Source organism: Colobus angolensis, unplaced genomic scaffold, assembly GCF_000951035.1.
Source record: "Colobus angolensis palliatus isolate OR3802 unplaced genomic scaffold, Cang.pa_1.0 Scaffold58, whole genome shotgun sequence".
NCBI lineage: Eukaryota > Metazoa > Chordata > Mammalia > Primates > Cercopithecidae > Colobus > Colobus angolensis.
In genome coordinates, this window is record NW_012119376.1 from 3,170,502 (window position 1) to 3,189,732 (window position 19,231).

A 19,231-nucleotide genomic window follows, 5' to 3' on the forward strand; every position below is an offset into this window, starting at 1 on the left:
AAAGGATATGAACAGACATTTCTCAAAAGAAGACATTCATACAGCCAACAGACACATGAAAAAATGCTCATCATCACTGGCCATCAGAGAACAATTTTATTTCAATTAAAGTCATTTGGACTGCTCAAAATACTCTCCCACATAAAGTAATAGGCAACAAAACTTAAATTTAAAATTAATTAATCTATGTATATTCTTATGACTTATTTTTATGAAAAGGATATATAAAGATAATAAAATGCAGTATCTTTTGTTTGATTTTATCTTTTGAATCTTGTCTCATTCCTTTAAAATTGAACAAGCGAATTTCTCACTTTGTAGTCTTTTGATAGTTGTATTATCTTGACAAGTTGCTAAACCTGTATTTATATTCTAACTGTAATAATAATGTAGTGACATTATTCAACAGCTTATCTTCAAAGGGCTCAAAGGCTGTAGATAACATGTTATCACACTCATCACAGCATTCTTATAAATTCTGAGGCTTTCTTTTCTTTTCTTCCTGTTTGAATTAAATAACTCCAGCATAGGGTGTTGAGAATGAAAATACTTCATTTTGGAAGCATTAAGAAGAGCAGAGTTAATTATTTCTTTAAAGTGTAAAATGGAAAATTTGAATTTTTAAGATTTTATCAAAAGTTTCACAGACATTTAATTCAAAAAGATATTCCAGTTAATCTGATTCAACTTCTGTCAGAAAGCAGAATAACCCTTCCCATTATTCCATATATAGTATCACTCTGTGTCCTTAAGTTCTTCTGTGTAACTAAATAATATCTTCTGGAATAAAGTATTTCGACTTCCCTAAAATATCTTTTTAGAATTGAGCTGAAATTGATCTAAATGTAAATTTCACTTTCAGCTGTCATTTTTCACCATAGAACGGTACACAATCTCTGTTACAGTAGGTAGTCAGGCAAGGGACGCCCCATAATAACTGATTACAGCCAGCACCAAGTAAAGACATTGTCCCCACAGGTAGAAAATATCTGAAACAGGACAGGCGTGGTGGCTCAATTCTGTAATCTTAGCATTTTGGGAGGCCGAGATAGGTGGAACTCACCTGAGGTTAGGAGTTCAAAACCAGTCTGGCCAATGTGGTGAAACCCTGTCTCTACTAAAATACAAAAATTAGCCGGGCATGATGGCGGCTGCCTGTAATCCAAGCTACTAGGGAGGCTGAGATGGGAGAATCACTCGAACCCTGGTGACAGTGGTTGCAGTGAGCCGAGATCAAACCACTGCCCTCTATCCTGGGCAGCTGAGTGAGACTCCATCTCAAAAAAAAAAAAAAAAGAAAAGAAAAGGCCTGAAACTAGTGATAAGCAGCTTCTGGATAATATGCCAGGAGTTGAGTGGGTGTGCTCAAGCATGTGCATTAAAAGGCAAAATGGTGGAGTTTAACAGGTACATGACCTTCCAGGGGCATTCCACGGGTAATGGAAGAATGCCTCAAGTGAACATGAATACAACTCCACTAAACACACTGTGCATGCTCCCCTCCACATGTGCATTCCCTCCACAAGGCCATTGCACATATGGCCAACCCACCCCACAGGAAGAATCAGGGGAGAAGGGACACAAGATCCTGGAAGTATGCTGACATCTAAAACCCCCAAGTCAAAAGGTCAAACCCCACGCTTGTCCTCCAAGATGTCCACTTGGCCCTCTTCCAAGTGTCCTTTACTTTCTTTTCATTCTTGCTCTAAAGCTTGTTAATAAACTTTCACTCCTTCTCTAAAACTTGCCTTGGTCTCTTATTCAGTCTTATGCTCCTCCATCAAATTCTTTCTTCAGAGGAGGCAAGAATTGAGGTTGCTGTAGACCTGTAAGGATTCACCACTGGTAACTCAGATATGTGGCACCACTAGCGTATCTAGCCATAATCCCAGGATTGAAGCATTTCAGTGAGCAGATCCAGGCTTAATGACAGATATGAACTGTGGAGGGATTTACAGTCTCTAGGTTTTTATAGACTACAAATAGCCAATATCTTTTGAGTATGGGGAAGGTTTTGAAAAAAGAATATTGCATTAAGATAATAAATTAGATTGGAAAGAGCTTGAATATAAACAAAAGTTTTACATAATAACCTAGAGAAAAGACATAAATACCTGAACTAGTACAATAATAATAATGATTGAGCGACAGCCATTGCAGTACATTGAGCTCCATAATGAGAGCGCAGGGGCAAGTGAGAGCCAGATGGGCACTGGGCGACTCTGTTGTGCCTTGCTGAGGAAAAATAACTAAACATGGGCAAAGGAGATCCTAAGAAGCTGAGAGGCAAAATGTCATCATATGCATTTTTTGTGCAAACTTGTCGGGAGGAGCACAAGAAGCAGCACCCAGATGCTTCAGTCAACTTCTCAGAGTTTTCTAAGAAGTGCTCAGAGAGGTGGAAGACCATGTCTGCTAAAGAGAAAGGAAAATGTGAAGATATGGCAAAGGCAGACAAGGCCCGTTATGAAAGAGAAATGAAAACCTATATCCTTCCCAAAGGGGAGACAAAAAAGATGTTCAAGGATCCTAATGCACCCAAGAGGCCTCCTTCGGCCTTCTTCCTGTTCTGCTCTGAGTATTGCCCAAAAATCAAAGGAGAACATCCTGGCCTGTCCATTGGTGATGTTGCGAAGAAACTGGGAGAGATGTGGAATAACTCTGCTGCAGATGACAAGCAGCCTTATGAAAAGAAGGCTGCGAACCTGAAGGAAAAATACAAAAAGGATATTGCTGTATATCGAGCTAAAGGAAAGCCTGATGCAGCAAAAAAGGGAGTTGTCAAGGCTGAAAAAAGCAAGAAAAAGAAGGAAGAGGAGGAAGATGAAGAAGATGAAGAGGATGAGGAGGAAGAGGAAGATAAAGAAGATGAAGATGAAGAAGAAGAGGATGATGATGAATAAGTTGGTTCTAGCACAGTTTTTTTTTTCTTGTCTACAAACCATTGAAGCCCCCTGTACACAACTCACTCCTTTTAAAGAAAAAAATTGAAATGTAAGGCTGTGTAAGATTTGTTTTTAAACTGCACAGTATCTTTTTTTTGTATAGTTAACACACTACCGAATGTGTCTTTAGATAGCCCTGTCCTGGTGGTATTTTCAATAGCCAGTAACCTTGCCTGGTACAGTATGGGGGTTGTAAATTGGCATGGAAATTTAAAGCAGGTTCTTGTTGGTGCACAGCACAAATTAGTTATAAATGGGGATGGTAGTTTTTTCATTTTCAGTTGTCTCTGATGCAGCTTATACGAAATAATTGTTGTTCTGTCAACTGAATACCACTCTGTAATTGCAAAAAAAAGAAAAAAAAAGTTGCGGCTGTTTTGTTAACATTCTGAATGCTTCTAGGTAAATACATTTTTTTAAATTGGTATTGTTGTCCTTTTCATAGGTCTGAAATTTTTCTTCTTGAGGAGAACCTAGTCTTTTGCTTTTGCCCATTTGGAATCACATGAATTATTTCAGTGTTTATCCTTTCATGTAGTTAGCTAGCAATAAGCTTTTGTCTACACACTCTGCATACTATAATGGGGGTAAAGTTAAGTTGAGATAGTTTTCATCCATAACTGAACATCCAAAATCTTAATCAGTTAAGAAATTTCACATAGCCCACTTACATTTACAAACTGAAGAGTAATCAATCTACTCAAAGCATGGGATTATTAGAATCAAACATTTTGAAAGTCTGTCCTTGAAGGACTAATAGAAAAATATGTCCTAACCTTAACATGAGGACTCTATTCTTTAACTGCCATTACCGTGCAATGGCAGTTAAAGTTTGCAGTTCCCACATTAAAGAAGACTTGAAAATGTATCCCCAAAAGCATGAGCTTAAAACACAAGACTGCCATATTAAATTTTTTGTTGACATTAGTCTCAGTGAAGACTATGAAAATGCTGGCTGCAGATGTCTTTTCCCATTTATCTCAATATGGACTGCTCAGGAAACAAGACTTTCCATTACAAGTATTTTTAATTAATTGGGCTAGCTTTTAAAATGAAGATGCCACATTCAAAATAGGGTATATTTTCCTATATTGTAGTTTGCCCCTTTATAAATCCAAGTAGATAGGAGGAAAGAAGACACTTAAACTTTGCATCTCAGTATGAATTATTCAATTTATTTGAATGATTTTTCTTTACAAAACAAACTCATTCATTAGTCATTATCTGTTTAGCAGTTTAGGGAACAATTTGGCAATTTTGTGGTTTTCGAGATTATCATTTTCTTAAAGTACCAGTATTTTAAAATAGCATTCTTGTAATTTTACATGCTTTTGTGATGGAGTGCTGTTTTGTTATATAATTTTGACTTGGACTGTTTCTATTTGCATTTGTTTATGTAATTTCAGGAGGAATACTGAACATCTGAGTCCCGGATGATACTAATAAACTAATAATTGCAGAGGTTTTTTTTTTAAAAAAAAAAAAAATAATGATTGAGCAAAGGGGAGGGTTTTTGAATTTTTCAGAGTTAGTTTAGAAGATCTGGTGACTCACTAGATGTGGGGAAGAGTAGTATCAAATTTTGAGCCTGATTGACATCAAAAATTATAATGATATCAATAGAATAACTCATTTACTCAAAAGTTATCCCTCTAAGATAGCAAACAAAAGCATATTCAATCCTTGTGAGGAATTACAGGGTTTAGTGCCAACCTTAAATACCTAAAAATGCGGGAATTTGGTCCCAATAATATCCCCATTTAGTTCACCAATCTTGTCCCTACAAAGACCAGAAAAATCATGGTGGATGTCAGTGGTATCATCGTCCCAGTCCAGTATATTCATGACCTCAAGAAAATAAAACCAGATGAGCAGAAATTGTCAAGTTGGTTGAAGGCTGTGGTAAGAAATATATTCTCCATAGAATGAGAGCTGAACCATGAAGACTTGGTTAAGTATTTAAAGATCCAGTAGTTCTGGTATACCATGACATCTCTTCTAAAGTACAGGACAGATTTTTGCATATTGCTCTACCACATGGTAAAGAAAATGCAATGCCTGACATGCTGCTAGGTCATTAAGACAACTTAATCCATACCAGAAATACAGTTCCGGCTCATACAATAAGTGAAATGAAATGCCTTTCAATTCACCAGCTTCAGTGGTTTCCAGAGCAAGAAAGGCTTTGAATCAGTCTCAGGCTGTGGCTTATGTAACAGTACCACTTGATTCATATAAACATTATCATGAAGAATACCCTATAATATCAACAGTATCTGAAGAAACATGCAGGAGTAGTTTTATAGCAAGTCCTACGTAGACTCCTCAGATTCTGAAGCAAGGCTGCGTAATTTTTAGTGAAAAATTATATGCCTTTTGTAAAAAAGCACCTGATATGCTGCTGAGTCTCAGTGGAGAATTGGAATGCCTGACCATGGTTCATGATATGACCATGAGGCCATAATTGCCCATTTCCATCTGCATTCAGTCAACTTCAGCAAGTCACAAGATTGAGAGGTCCAGCAGCAACCCATCGTAACATGGAAGTTGTTAATCTTGGTTCAGACATAACCATGGCTGGAAGAAATAAAACAGTTGCATCCCCATGTGACCCAGACATCCACCCTTCAGTTTATGCCTATGACCACATGGGATACAGATCCCTTAAGACAAGCTGATAGGGAATATGTGATGGTTAATATTGAATGCCAACTTGATTGGATTGAAGGATGCAAGGTATTGTTCCTGGGTGTGTCTGTGAGGGTGTTGCCAAAGGAGATTAACATTTGAGTTAGTGGACTCGGAGAGGCAGCCCCACCCGTGATCTGAGTGGGCACCACCTACTCAGCTGCCAGTGTGGTTAGTATAAAAACAGGCAGTGGAACGTGGAAGGACTAGACAGGCTGTGTCTTCTGGCCTCCATCTTTCTCCTGTGCTGGATGCTTCCTGCCCTCGAACATCAGACTCCAAGTTCTTCAGCTTTTGGACTCTTGGACCTATACCAGTGGTTTACCAGGGACTTGGGCCTTCAGCCACAAACTGAAGGCTGCACCATCGGCTTCCCTACTTTTGAGGTTTTGGAGCTTGGACTGGCTTCCTCGCTCTTAGTTTGCAGACGGCCTATTGTGGGACTCCACCTTGTGATTGTGTGAGCCAATACTCCTTAATAAACTCTCTTTTATGTATATCTATCCTGTTTATCCTGTCTCTCTAGATAACCCTGACTAATATAGAAGGAAATTTTAAAAAGAGTTTGGTTCACAGATGGTTCAGTTCATTATGTGTGTGCAAGCTAAAAACTGAAGTTGCACTTTGGTTCCACTCAGGGGTAGTTCTGAAAGACAGAAGTAAGAGGAAATCCTCCTCAAAGGCATTACGGATGGTGAATTTGATTGTCAATTTTGGGCAGAAGGGTAGACAGCTGAGAGTACACTCATGAGTGAAAGCAATTGCTCTGGTTGTTTGGTCCGGCCACATGAAAAGAAAAGATTGGAAAATCAGAGACAAGGAGGTATGGAGTATAGGCATGTGGACTGATCTGCTGGCAAGGAATGGAGTGTACAACATCTCATTGTCTACCAGGTAGTATTCATCTCAGAAGAGGGATTCAATAACACAGTAAACAGCATGATTCTGCTAGTGGCCCTAGCCTAGCTTCTGCATCAGCTACCCCTGTGCTGACATAATGGGTGTCTGAATATGGTAGATATGGTGGAAGAGATGGGGCCTAGGCATGGGCCCAACAGGCCATGCTTATTCACCATAGCTGATAACTATACTGACACTGTTAGATATTTACTTCCCAGCAAATAAGGTCAACACACAATCACTGATTCAGCACCCCACTGGAAGAGATTTATCAGCCTTTTGCTGGCAAGTTTACTCCCTGGGGCCCCTTTTGCCATGAAAGGTGAAACAATTTATTTTGACTGGAACTGGCACAATTCTGAATATGGGTTTCCCTTTTCTATCCAGAGGTTCCCAGTTACCATTTCCTATGCAAGTGCTCAGTGTGCTTGTTCCACTAACTTAGGAGTCTAACATTGAATTACATTGATCAGGACAAGAAATCCAATGAACAGCTAAGGAGATGCAGAAATGGATACAGGATCTTGAGATTCACTGGTCTAATTATATCCTCTATCTCAAAGAAGCTGACAGCCTATGAGAGTGATGAGATGGCCTATTGAATGCAAAGCTGAGACTCAGATTAGAGATGATACACTGCAAGCATGGACGGTTATCCTCCAGAATGAAGAGTACACTATCAATTACCATTCTAAAGTGGAGAGTCCTCAAATAATAAAATACAGGGTCTGGGAACTGGGGGACAGAAGTGTGAGCAGCTCTGATGACTGTTGCCTCTAGTGTCTTATTTGAGGAAATTGCTTTTCCCAACTTCACAACATTGAGTTCCATAGGTATAAACATTCTTACTCCCCCAAAAGGGAAAACTTACACGAGGAGACACAAGAGAATCAGTAAACTTTCTGTCATGGCCACCAACCAGGAACTTAATTAAGCTTTTTGGGCCAAGGGGCTGGCAAGCAAGTTAAGAAAGCCAGCATTATGTCAGGGATAATTGACTGTGATCATCAGGAAGAATTAAGGCTGCTGTCAATGTTGAGGGAAGAGAATATATGCGTTCCCCATGCGATCTAGTGACCCATATAGGTAACAATAAAAAGACAAGTGCAATAGAAACAGCCATAGAAGAGCAAGGTGAGTGGAAGCTCAAACCCCTCAGGTATATAGGAAGGCCACTTAGACCAACAGAATTACTAGCTAAGGGTGAGGAGAATAGAGAATGTACAGTAGAGGGAGATGACAATATTTAGTTACAGCCTTGAGAATGCTGTGATGGGGGATTTCCTCATTTACTTTCCTTTTCTAAGTTCCCCCCAGGGAAAGAGGCCCATTGGAATCCAGGTGGAACTACTCACAGAGTTTATGTCGAAAAGTAGAACTAAAAGGCACAATGAGTAAATAGTGGATGATACCACGTGTTACCCTATTTCTCCTCTTCAGAAATGAAGCACTTACGTCCCCGGTTGTGAATGCTATCTGCTGCCAGTTCTCAACTTCTCAGAACTGCACTCTCTGGGAATTGTCTTCTACTTAAGAGAGCTACTTCTTGTGAGTCCATGTGTCTTTTGTCGTTCCTGGGAACAGACCTCCACCAATGAAGGCTGTTCATTGGAGGAGTACAAAGGTCTAGCCTCTTGCTCCAACTTGGGATAACTCTAATGGACCATTCCAGCTTCAGATCCACTCATGGGGAATTCACATGAGATTTTTGCTGTCTAAGCATGGCTGTCTAATGCCTCCCCTGAGAAATCTGATTATTTTCCTCTTTCCACAGGTGTTTTGCCAAAGATTCCTCCTTTAAACATGCAACATTTTAACTTCCACCTCAAAGTCTAATTCTCAGGGAAAATAACCTACAGCATCAGATGTCTAATGATGTTGAACACGTTTTCATGTACTTATTGCTAATATATTTTTTGTGAAGTGTCATCAAATCTTGTCTTCTTTTAAAAATTTGTCTCTTGTTTCTCTTTTTTAGTACTGTTTCATTGCAGTTTTTAAAAGATATTCTGGAAGCAGTTCCTTTATTATGTCCATATGTATTGTGAATAATTTCTTAACGGTGAGTAGATGTTTTAAGTTTTAATGTTCAATTTATCAGTTTTTTATTTTATGATTACTTTTTGTGTGTGTCCTCTCTAAAAAATCTTTGCCCACCCTAAGGTGGTGAAGATTTTACCTTAATATTTTTTCATAAAAAATGCATAACTTTTGTATGTTGAGCATTGGGGAGTTGAGGTACATTGTCTTTTATTCATGTTGCAGCACCGTTTGTTGAAATGGCATTAAATTGTCACAGGACTTTGTTGAAAATCAATTGACCTTTTATGCATGAGTCTATTAATGAACTGTCTTCTGCTCCACTGAACTATTTGTTTCATCATATTTTCATACTACATTGTTTTGATTACTGTAGCTTTATGGCAAGTCAACTTCCATTACTTTCTTCTTTAGTAAATATTGTTTCAATTACTATGTCTTTTTAGCATTTTATATAACTTTTAGAATAGACACGTCCATTTTTAAAAGCTGAAATTTTGAATGAGATTGCATTAAACATACAGATCAGTTTGGGGAGAATTAATATCTTCATAACGTTGTCTTTCAATCTATTAGCATTATATATTTATTTATTTAGATTTTATTTTCTCTCATGAATGTTTTATATTTTTATGTTTAGAGTTTTCCACATTTTTTGTTAAACTTATATTTAATATTTTATTTATATTATTATGCTACATTATTTTTTCAAAATCATTCTCCAATTGTTTGACGCTAGAAAATGGAGCTATACATGACTTTGTCTATTGATATTTTACACTATGTCTTTGATAAATTCACCTTTAGACTTAGTCTTTTGGTTGTGTATTACCTAGATTTTCTATTCAAATTTTGTCATCTGCAAATAAAAAAGTTTTACTTTTTTTTTTAATTTTCATGATGTTTATTCCTTTTAATTGCTTTACTACACTTCAGACTTTCTGTATAGTCTTGAAAGGGCGTGATGAAATGGGACATTCTTGTCTTCTTCCTCAATTTATGTGGAAAATATCTAATCTTTTATCATGTAGTATCATCAGAACTTACATAAAGATTTGTAGATTTTTCTGAAGAACCCTTATCAGAATGTCACCTCCTGTTTTTTGTTAGCTGATGGTTTGTCTCATGATTGGGTGTTGAGTTTTTTCATTTTTTTCTTTTTTTTTTAACAAATGATCACAGAATTTTTCTCCTTTGTTCTAATAATATGGTGAATATCTATATATGTATATATAGATATAATTTGTTATATAAAACTTACTACTGTAAGGAACAATGAGTTCTAGACTTAGGATACTTTCAAATTACTCTCCAAGGTAGACTGTTAAATGCCATTCTGCTACAGGCAGCAGATTCGATGCACTCCAGCTCCTTGTCCGTTCTGATCCATGTTAGCACTATTTCAACTCAAACTGTAGTTCATACATTAGACAATATTTGCTATATTTTAAGTGCAACAATATTTAATACAGTGATTGCACTTATGAATCTTCTGAAGGGTTGGAGAAGGGGATCTTCTCTGAATCTCCAGCATTGCTTCACAGGAAACACCACAGAACTGGTCTGCTGAGGAAGCTGCTACCACCAGCACATGTAAGAAGTTGGGGAATCAGACAGCTGCTCTCCAATTGCTGCTTACCTCATTGCACCACTTTAGCCTTGATCTTAGGATCAGAAATCTGCTATGAATATTTATTCCAGTTCTATATCAACAAAATGAATGGCTTCTATGCAATGTTCTCTTTTCCTACCGAAATCACTCTCAATACAAGTTTTGAATAAGTGCACCTCATTTGTGAAAATAAAGTGTTAGCTTTCCAGCATCTGCAGTATAGGAATGAACACCAAAATAGGAACAGATGTTGGAAAAGATAACTTGTCATACTCATTAGAAGAATGTACTCCAAAGCTTTAGCTGTCCCAACCAAAAGAGAAAAGAGTGTTTTGGGTAGAAATGTGGAAAAAGTGCAGTCTCCGGTCTTCTCTCAGTGGATAACTTTTCACCAAGAATCACGCTTTCGTGTTTTGTCTTTCTAAGGTTTTACTTGGAAGATTCTTTTTCTGTCAAGTACATACACTGGTATATATTTTAAATTTAAATTAAGGGCTATTAACTTAAACTTTGTTTTTTCTGGCTGAGAATGTTTTTAGAGACCATAATTTAAAAGGCTATAATATAAACACAGAAATAAATAATAACCTAGGTAACACAAACCTAGAATGCTGAGATCACAGTGCCTGCAGTAAGATGACTCACAATGCTTTATGTTTATCAGTTTGCAACAAAACCTGTTTTTTTCCAAATAGTTCTGTCAAAATAGATAAATCAATAGCTTTATTAGACATCATCACTTGACAGAAGAGTATATTCTCTTTTTTTTTCAGAGACATGCTTTAAGGAAGTAAGGCTTAAGAACTAATAGATTTAGTTTTTTATTGTGAGGAATTATTACTTAAAAATAAGCAACACATCCTCCCTAATATTTTATAATACCTTAAAAAATGAAGTATTGGAAATCATGTGGGATCAACAAAGGTAATTAACTTCAAGGATTTGAAATAACATGGAAATAAAATTACTAGATTTTATAAAGCAGGAACATATTAACTTACATAATAGACATCTCTCTATCTTGTGTTTTTCAGGATGAAATTGAGATTATGAAGCTCTTGAGGTGAGAACTTTGGTCACAAATCGATAACACTAATTATAATCTGTTTTCAACCTGTTCAGATTTGGGCCTTTTGCATCACATAATTGTGTTGAGCTCAAAAAGAGTAAAGCAGTAGTTTTATTTTGATATGATTTATGGCATAAATAGCATGTACTTCAATAAAGCACTTAATGTTCTAAATATTCTTTAAAATATGTAAAAATATTTTCCAGGAGATCTCATTTTTACAGATGAAAAATAGAATAAATAGAAACAGAGACATGTAAGAAATATTTTAGGAAGAAGAAAATATGTTTATCTTCATTTATTTGTATATACTAGTATCCCCTTTAGTAATATTAATTATCCATAGTAACAAAATAATGCCCCTAAAAACTAGGCTTGTTCTAGATGTATGAAGTCAGACATTGTTAAACATATGATTTTATTCTACTGCGTTAGTGAATTTAGCAGATGCTCTTCTCACAAAACAAGTATTTCACTGCTTTTCTTTGCTGCTGTTGTTGCTATTAAAAGCTATTTGGAAGAAAAATTTTATCTTTCTATCCACCAGGTTTTTTTAAAGACCACTTTGTCACTATCATTTCATTAAATATATTAGAAAATTTTATTGGCATCATGAGAAATAAAAAAAAAAAACATTGATGTGAGATTTATCTTATTTTAACAGGTATAAAGAAGAAAACTTTCACAAATACCTTAGCGGCCCCAAATATTAAAGTATTCTCTCTAACTTCTCTCATATTTACCCCACTTCATCATCAGAACAACCCATAGCCTGCAATAAATGTAAAAAAGGGAGAGACAAGGATGTTTTTATAGGGAGTCTAAAGGATATTCTTTTTAATAATCACAATTTAGCACCACCAACTATGTCACAGTTCTGAAACATTCAGGAGCTGACATGTGTTTCAAAGGCTTTAAGTTCTTTCTATTTTATATGTCAGAAGAGAAATCTAGATTTCTATCAATGAGCTAGAAAAATTTATCTACAGAGAAATGTAAAATGTTTGGTTTGTGTTATTTCTCCCTAAAGTAGGACTCTCATACAAACAATGTAAAAACAAGGAGGAGGGGGCAAAATTAAAAAAAAAAATTATTTTATGGCTCAGGGTTTAATATTAGCCTTCTATGTGGTCCAACATTAGTATCATCAATACATCAAGTCTATGAACACTGTCTTTCTGTAGACCTCTTTTTCATTCCCAAAACTCACTTAATGAACGTAGCAATAATGGTGGTATGAACAACAGGTAGTCAAATGAGATGTAGAACGTGACTTTGGAGGGATGTGGGGTCAGATGCTCAGCTTTTGAGGTGTCTTTGTTCACTTGCTTTTACCACCCTGACCACAGGCATCCTGTTTTCTCACTGAGGAGGAGGGCACTGCTCTGGTTGTATTACAGAGCAAAGTTTGGCCCACATTTTCAATGCATGGAATCACTGTTTAGTACAAGGACAAGGTTCATGGGTGTGACTTTCTCTTCCTTTTCTCCCTTCTACAGGATGGAATAATAAGGGCCAGAGACTGCTCTTCCATGGAAAAATGTTGAGATGTCTCACAACCCCCAACCTCCACGTGATCTACTTGGAACTAGTCAGTAGTGGTGATGTTGGCGCCACATTTCAACTTTTCATCTCTTGCTCTATATCTATCTCTGGTTCTATCTCTTCAATGCTGCGTGAGTGTTCAGTTTTAAAAGACAGAGATATCTTTATGATCTGTTTGAGCTTGAAACTATTTAAGCCTGAAGTATTAAAGGACGAAGTTACATAGTAAAGTCAGGCACAGTAATGTTCTATAGGTTGAGTTAATAATTCTCAAGCCTGAGATCATCTGGTGGAAATTGCAGCTTCTGAAAAACAGTATCTTTGAAGACCATATGCGGGGTGATAATTGTAGTCTGAGGGACAAGATTCAGAAAATCCTGGATTTCCTAGCTGTAATGTTTAATAGCCTTACAATTTCACCCCTTATTTTATATACCTCAGAGCGTTATTTTAAACCCTTTAGTTTTTATTCCTACATAGAACTCTTAAAGAACCTTGGCTTCTGGGTTAAGAAGATAACAAAAGATTCAGAAGAAATAAAAAGTACCCTATGAAAGGATCAAAGAGTAAAGTATACGTATGAAGATGTATTACAAAACAATTATTTAGGTGTTGTCAAATTATAAAATTATCTTTCAAATGTAAATATGGATCTAGTGCTATAATTAATATTGGCAAGTCACTTTTAAGATGTCAAGCTTCAGTACTTAATTTCATAAAGGGCCTTTCAAATGATGATATTTACCTTATAAAACAAACTAAGAGGGCTTTAGGATAAAGTTCAGAATGTGACTTACAAGGATGTCAATGAGAAATGCCTTTACACTGTTCCAAACATAGAATATCACATGAGTGTTTTGGTGAGAAATTTTGAATAACTTGGAGGATATGCAAGTCCTGATACTCAGAAACAGTAGTTTTAATTGCAGTTTAAATTTTGGAGACTTTCCCAGCTATTCCAATACTTATTTAAAGTAAATGTGATATGCATACACAGTGCAATATTGTTTTGGGCTGATTAAGCAGTGATAGCTTATACTGCCTAGATGTCATTAATAAGTTATTCCTCTTCTAAGTCCCCAAATTCAGCTACCCAAACATGTTACTTCTACCTCCAAATTGTCTTATTTTCTTTTAGATTTCTCATGCTAATGACTTATTATATTTTGTTTATGCCACTGCAAAAGCCATTTTTGCTTGCTAACTCTAGTTCCATTATCATTCAGAATTATCTTAAATAAATACAATTTGTATTTTAGGCCTTTTTTCTTTTGTAATTGAAGCCAAGCAAGCCAGAAACAGAAAGAGAGGTACAGTTAATCCATATTAGGAACTGCAGCTCGAAAAGACATGCTGCTGAACTGTAATCGAGGAGATAAGAAAAAGAAAGTAGAATTTAGGTGAATAGTATCCTTAATTAATATGGAAGAATCTGGAACATAAACTGTTTAGAGGCAGGAGAGATGGAGATGTTGAATAAAATAGAAGACAGAATTCAGAAATGGACGTGCCTACTCAACATTTGAAAGTTTATGTTAGAATGCAGGAAAGAGGTTTTTACAATTAATCAATGGAAATCATTCCTTTTCAGTTATCTCTTTGGCAAGGTGTTTGTGATAATGTCAGTCTTAGAAGAGTCAAACAGAGATTCATCGAGAAAATAACTAGTTTGTTTGTTTCAGTTTTGTTTTTGGTGTGACGAGGTGATATCTGAGCCATCTTCTCTACCCTAATTTTTTTAGATGCATTATGTTACTATAACTTCTCACCTGTTTAAAGTACTTCTCCATTCTTCACTTCCTTTTGCTTAATATGGATGATTATTAAAAACCTGAGGTGTGAGTGTTTTTATACCATTAGAAAGGTGAGAAACCCCATTTAACACTTCTGCTGTAGCCTTCTGATTACACCTAGAAAATTGCTGGATTGCTGCTAGCTTACAAATTCATGAATGGGATCGGGTATACAAACAGAAGGATTATTATATGTTTCCCAAATAAGTGAATGACATGTTGGTCTAAATGATATGCAAGCAATGTAAAGTAGTTGAAGCAGCTTCCCCAGAATATTGAACATTGCAGGGCTTATTCTGTCAGCTAAACTGAAATTGTTTCAGGAGGCGACTTCAAGGGTGAGCCCCAAGGACCTCTCCTAGTTATCCCACAAGCAGTATTATTAAAGAACTCAACAGAATATTTCCTTTGTTCTATCATTCTTTAAATTAAAGCTAAATAGTAGTGGGACTTTATACAACCATATTGCATCCCTATCCACACTAAACAGAGATTGCTTGCAAACAACATGAACAACTCTCTGAATCCCTGTGAATTCTGTGAAGTAATAAGATACCTAGGGTGGAATGCAAAGTAATTCCCAATGGAGAAAATCAGTGATCCTCTGTTTCGTATCCTGAGTTTAAATCAACTGATTTGTCTAAGATTCTTGGTTAGGAAAGGAAAGATGGGTTCACTAAGAAAATTAAAATCCAAGTTAAAAGGTAGCAGATCCTATTGGGAGAGAAATGCTTACAAGACTCACCCTGTTTTAATGAAAATATTTTCTGTTTGACAGCTCAGGTTGAGAAGAAAATGCTAGTTGTATAAACAAAGAAGAAATAAGTGTGAGTGGACATTTACATCCATTTTCTAATGCTTATAGTATAGTTTTGTGGCTTTAGAACAATGGGCTTAATGAACTTTGTCATCAAAGAAAACATTTTTTACTCAGCGTTCCCACTGGTATAAAATAAAATTATTTTGTGATAAGGTATAAACATAATGTTGACCTATACTAGTGAGGGCTAAAAAAAAAAATCTAAGATCACCATACAAGTATGTATTCAATTTCCCTACTTTCCACATGAAACTTTCTCCTTGAAATTTTTAGTGGACAGAGTAGAATATAAATTCTAAAATCATAATGTTTAAACAATATGAATGTTGACTGATTCATAGATCCTCTGTCTCTGGCTGTTTGGGGATGTTGCCGTCAGCTGACACCAACATAATAATTTCAGAAGATAATTTGAAGGATTAAAGTGAAATTCTTCCCAAAAATTCTAAGAAGGGAATGTTGACACAGAACAGATTGGAGTATTTAGCCAAGACTTGCATTAAAAAAATAGGTCAGCTTTTTAGATCATGTTTTCTTTGAAGGCGCAGAGGGCAGATGACAAGAGGGAAGGAACCAGAGCATGGCTCCTCTTTAATGGTAAGAATACGTCTTTGGATGATGCAACAGTAATTGTGGTTTTTGCCTTTGAGGGTAATGGTAAAAACTGCAATTACTTTTTGTACCAACCTAATACGTGTTGTTTTTATAAGCTGACTCTCCTAAAATTTCTGCAAACTCCCATTTAGAAATACAAATGACACACTGCCTCTTCTACTTAAGCTGTTCAGGAAATCTTGCAAAATAGCATTCTCCCGCTGTGTGGGTAAATCTCTAGCTGGCTATTGTTCAAGGAAGTTCTGGAGGCAGAGATAATCAGTCTCTGGAGAATCCTCAGGGAAGAAAAAGAAAGAACACTATCATAAAGAGTAGATGACACTCTTGATAATCTATAAAGGCAATGTTATGGTTGCAGTCATTTGTGCTCATTATGGGCATTACAGCTTAGTGATTAAGAGAGAGGGCTCTAGCTCATGTTATCTGGTTCTAAATTTCTGTTCTACAATTGACCAGCTATGAGACCTCAGACATAGTTACATAGCTTCTCTATGTACCATATATCCTTATGGTAAAAATAATAGCTACTTCATGGATGATTGTGAGGAAGATTAAAAGAGTCAATACATAAAATATACTTGAAAATAATGCCTTTGACCTGTCCACAACTGCCAGCACCCATGCATGTTGTCCAAGGCCCTGCAGGTTGACCCATCACACTAGCTACAGCTGGCACCCACATGTACTATCCAGGGGTCTGAGGAGAGTCCCACCCTGTACTCCACTGCAGCTGCCAGTGCTTGTGCAAGTCATTGTGGGGCTGAGGATTGACCCACTGTATTAGTCCATTTTCACACTGCTGACAAAGACATACCAGAGACTGGGGAATCTGCAAAAGAAAGAGATTTAATGGACTCACAGTTCCACTTGGCTGGGGAGGTCTCACAATCACGATGGAAGGTGAAAGTCACATCTCACATGGAGGCAGACAAAAGAAAAGTTAGCTTGTGCAGGGCAACTCCCCTTTATAAAAGGGGTACCCACTTTACATGTGCTACCATCAGGTCTCATGAGATGTATTCACTATCACCAGGGTAGCATGGGAAAGACCTGTCCTCATAATTCAGTTACCTTCCATTGGGCCTTTCTCACACACATGGGAATTATGGGAGCTACAGTTCAAGATGAGATTGGGTGGGGACACAGCCAAACTATATCACCCACCCTGTGTGCCACTGCCAGCACCCATGTGCATCATCCAGTGGGTCAATCCCCAGGTTTGAGGGCTGCCCTCCCTTGCCTGCTGCTGGTGTCCACACACGGCCAGAGGCCCAGGCATCAAGCCACCCCACGTGCTGCTGAAAGTGCCCATGTACACTATCCATGGACTTGAGGACATGCCCTCCCTGCCCAACAGTGTCACTGCTGGCATGCGTCATCCAGGGACTACAGATAAGACTGCCCCACCCACTGGTATTGCTGCCAGTGTCTGATCCATCTGTGGGTATGCCCACCCATCACAGCTGGCACCTGTGTGCACTATCAGGGAACCTGAGGACAGATCTGCCTCACCTGCCACCACTGCTACTGCCTATGTGTATCATTCAGGGGTCTCCACATCATCCCTTTCTGCCAACTATTGCTGGTGCCTGCACATGCCACCCGGGAGACTGAGGACAGACTCAGCTCACCTACAGCAGCCACACTCATGCCTGAAGACTGGCCCACTTGGTGTCTCTGTCCACAGCAAAACCTCACTATAATCTTTGTTAACAACTATAGTCTAAGCCACTGAGGATCTCACAGACACCAGTGTCACTGATTACAGCTGAAGAAATCATACGGGTCTCTACTACTACACCCACCCAGAATCTAAGTCAAAGCACCCTATAAAACCAACACTATAGACATATAGTCAGTGCTATGTTTTAAATATCAAAGTTAAAGAGATGATTTTTCTCATATTCCAAAATTTTTTTCAAACCGTATAATTTTAAGGTTTATATTTGTGCCGTGCTTTTGATTTTTCTCTTGAATTTTGAATTATCTTTCGTTTTCTTATTGAAAGAAGGGCAAATGAAAGAAACACATTTCTCCATATTATTAATAGTCTCCAGGTCACCATACTTGTTAAATGGCCTTGCATGTACTATATTATTTCTAGTCTTACTTCACAATTATCATTTGTCATGCTCCAAGTTCATTTTGTTATTCTTTCAGAATTATTATAGGTCCATTGTATCTCCAATCCTATGTCCTGCTCGCCCCTCTTCCTCCCAACCCCATGTTTTATTGTTGTTTGCTTGGGCATATAAATGTTATGTTAAAAATATTTTTCCCTTAAAAACTTGAAAACTTAGCTGATTATCTTCTAGCATCTAATACTTAAAAAGCTGTTTTGGTCTTATATCTGCTATTTGTAATTATTTTGCTTTTTATTCTCTGTAACATTTTACACTCTTCATTTTTTCCTTGAAGTTTTATGAATATAAGTACTTAAAAGAAATCCTATTTGCTATTTGGTGGTTTTTATTATTGGAAGGCTTGTGACTTTCTCCAGACTCAGCAAATATTTTTCATGTGATAACTTCCCTCCACTTTTTAAATTTCTTTGATGCATCTCTCTGGTACCCTATTACATGATAGTGACTTTCTGAATTGATCTTCCATGACTTCTAGCTTTTTTTCACATATATTTTGTCTCTTCATCTTTTGGCCCTAATTGCTGGATAATTTGCATGACATTTTCTCTTAATGTTTATTTAAATGTTTATGTTGCCAAATTTTCTCTAGATTACATCGAGGTAACAAATAGCTCTAAAATCTTAGTGGCTTACAAACAGTGGTTTACTTTTGGTTAAGTGCTACATGTTGGCTCTGGTTCTATGTGTCTTGTTTCCTTCTGGACCCAGGATGAAGATACAGCCAGTTATCTGAGACCTTCTGTTTTCATGGCAGTGTGAGAGGAACAATGGTGGATTCATGCAGTAATTCTTAATGCATCTTCTTAGGCCAAGCTTAATATTAGTGAGGTGGAAGCAGGCCAGACAGTACCCAGTAAAGCAAATATTTTGATCTTATACTATACAGCAAATATTTTGAGCCTAGAATATGGCTATCATATGTTTTTATCTTATTTTTTTCTTTGTTTTGTTTTTATATTATTCTTACTTCTCTGATTGATTGCATGATTTTTAAATCTTTCTGAGAGTTACTTAGATTTTTTGTTGTTCTTGCCATTTCCTTCTTTTCAGTAAATTGTTT

General features: G+C 36.9%; 1 pseudogene across 1 annotated transcript; it reads left to right on the plus strand.

Moving 5' to 3' along the window:
* Window positions 1-2,154: 2,154 nt before the first annotated feature.
* On the plus strand, window positions 2,155-3,368 carry LOC105526145 (annotated as a pseudogene). The gene has a single exon (XR_001004028.1). The product of XR_001004028.1 is annotated as a high mobility group protein B1 pseudogene (transcript).
* The last annotated feature ends 15,863 nt before the right edge of the window (window positions 3,369-19,231 follow it).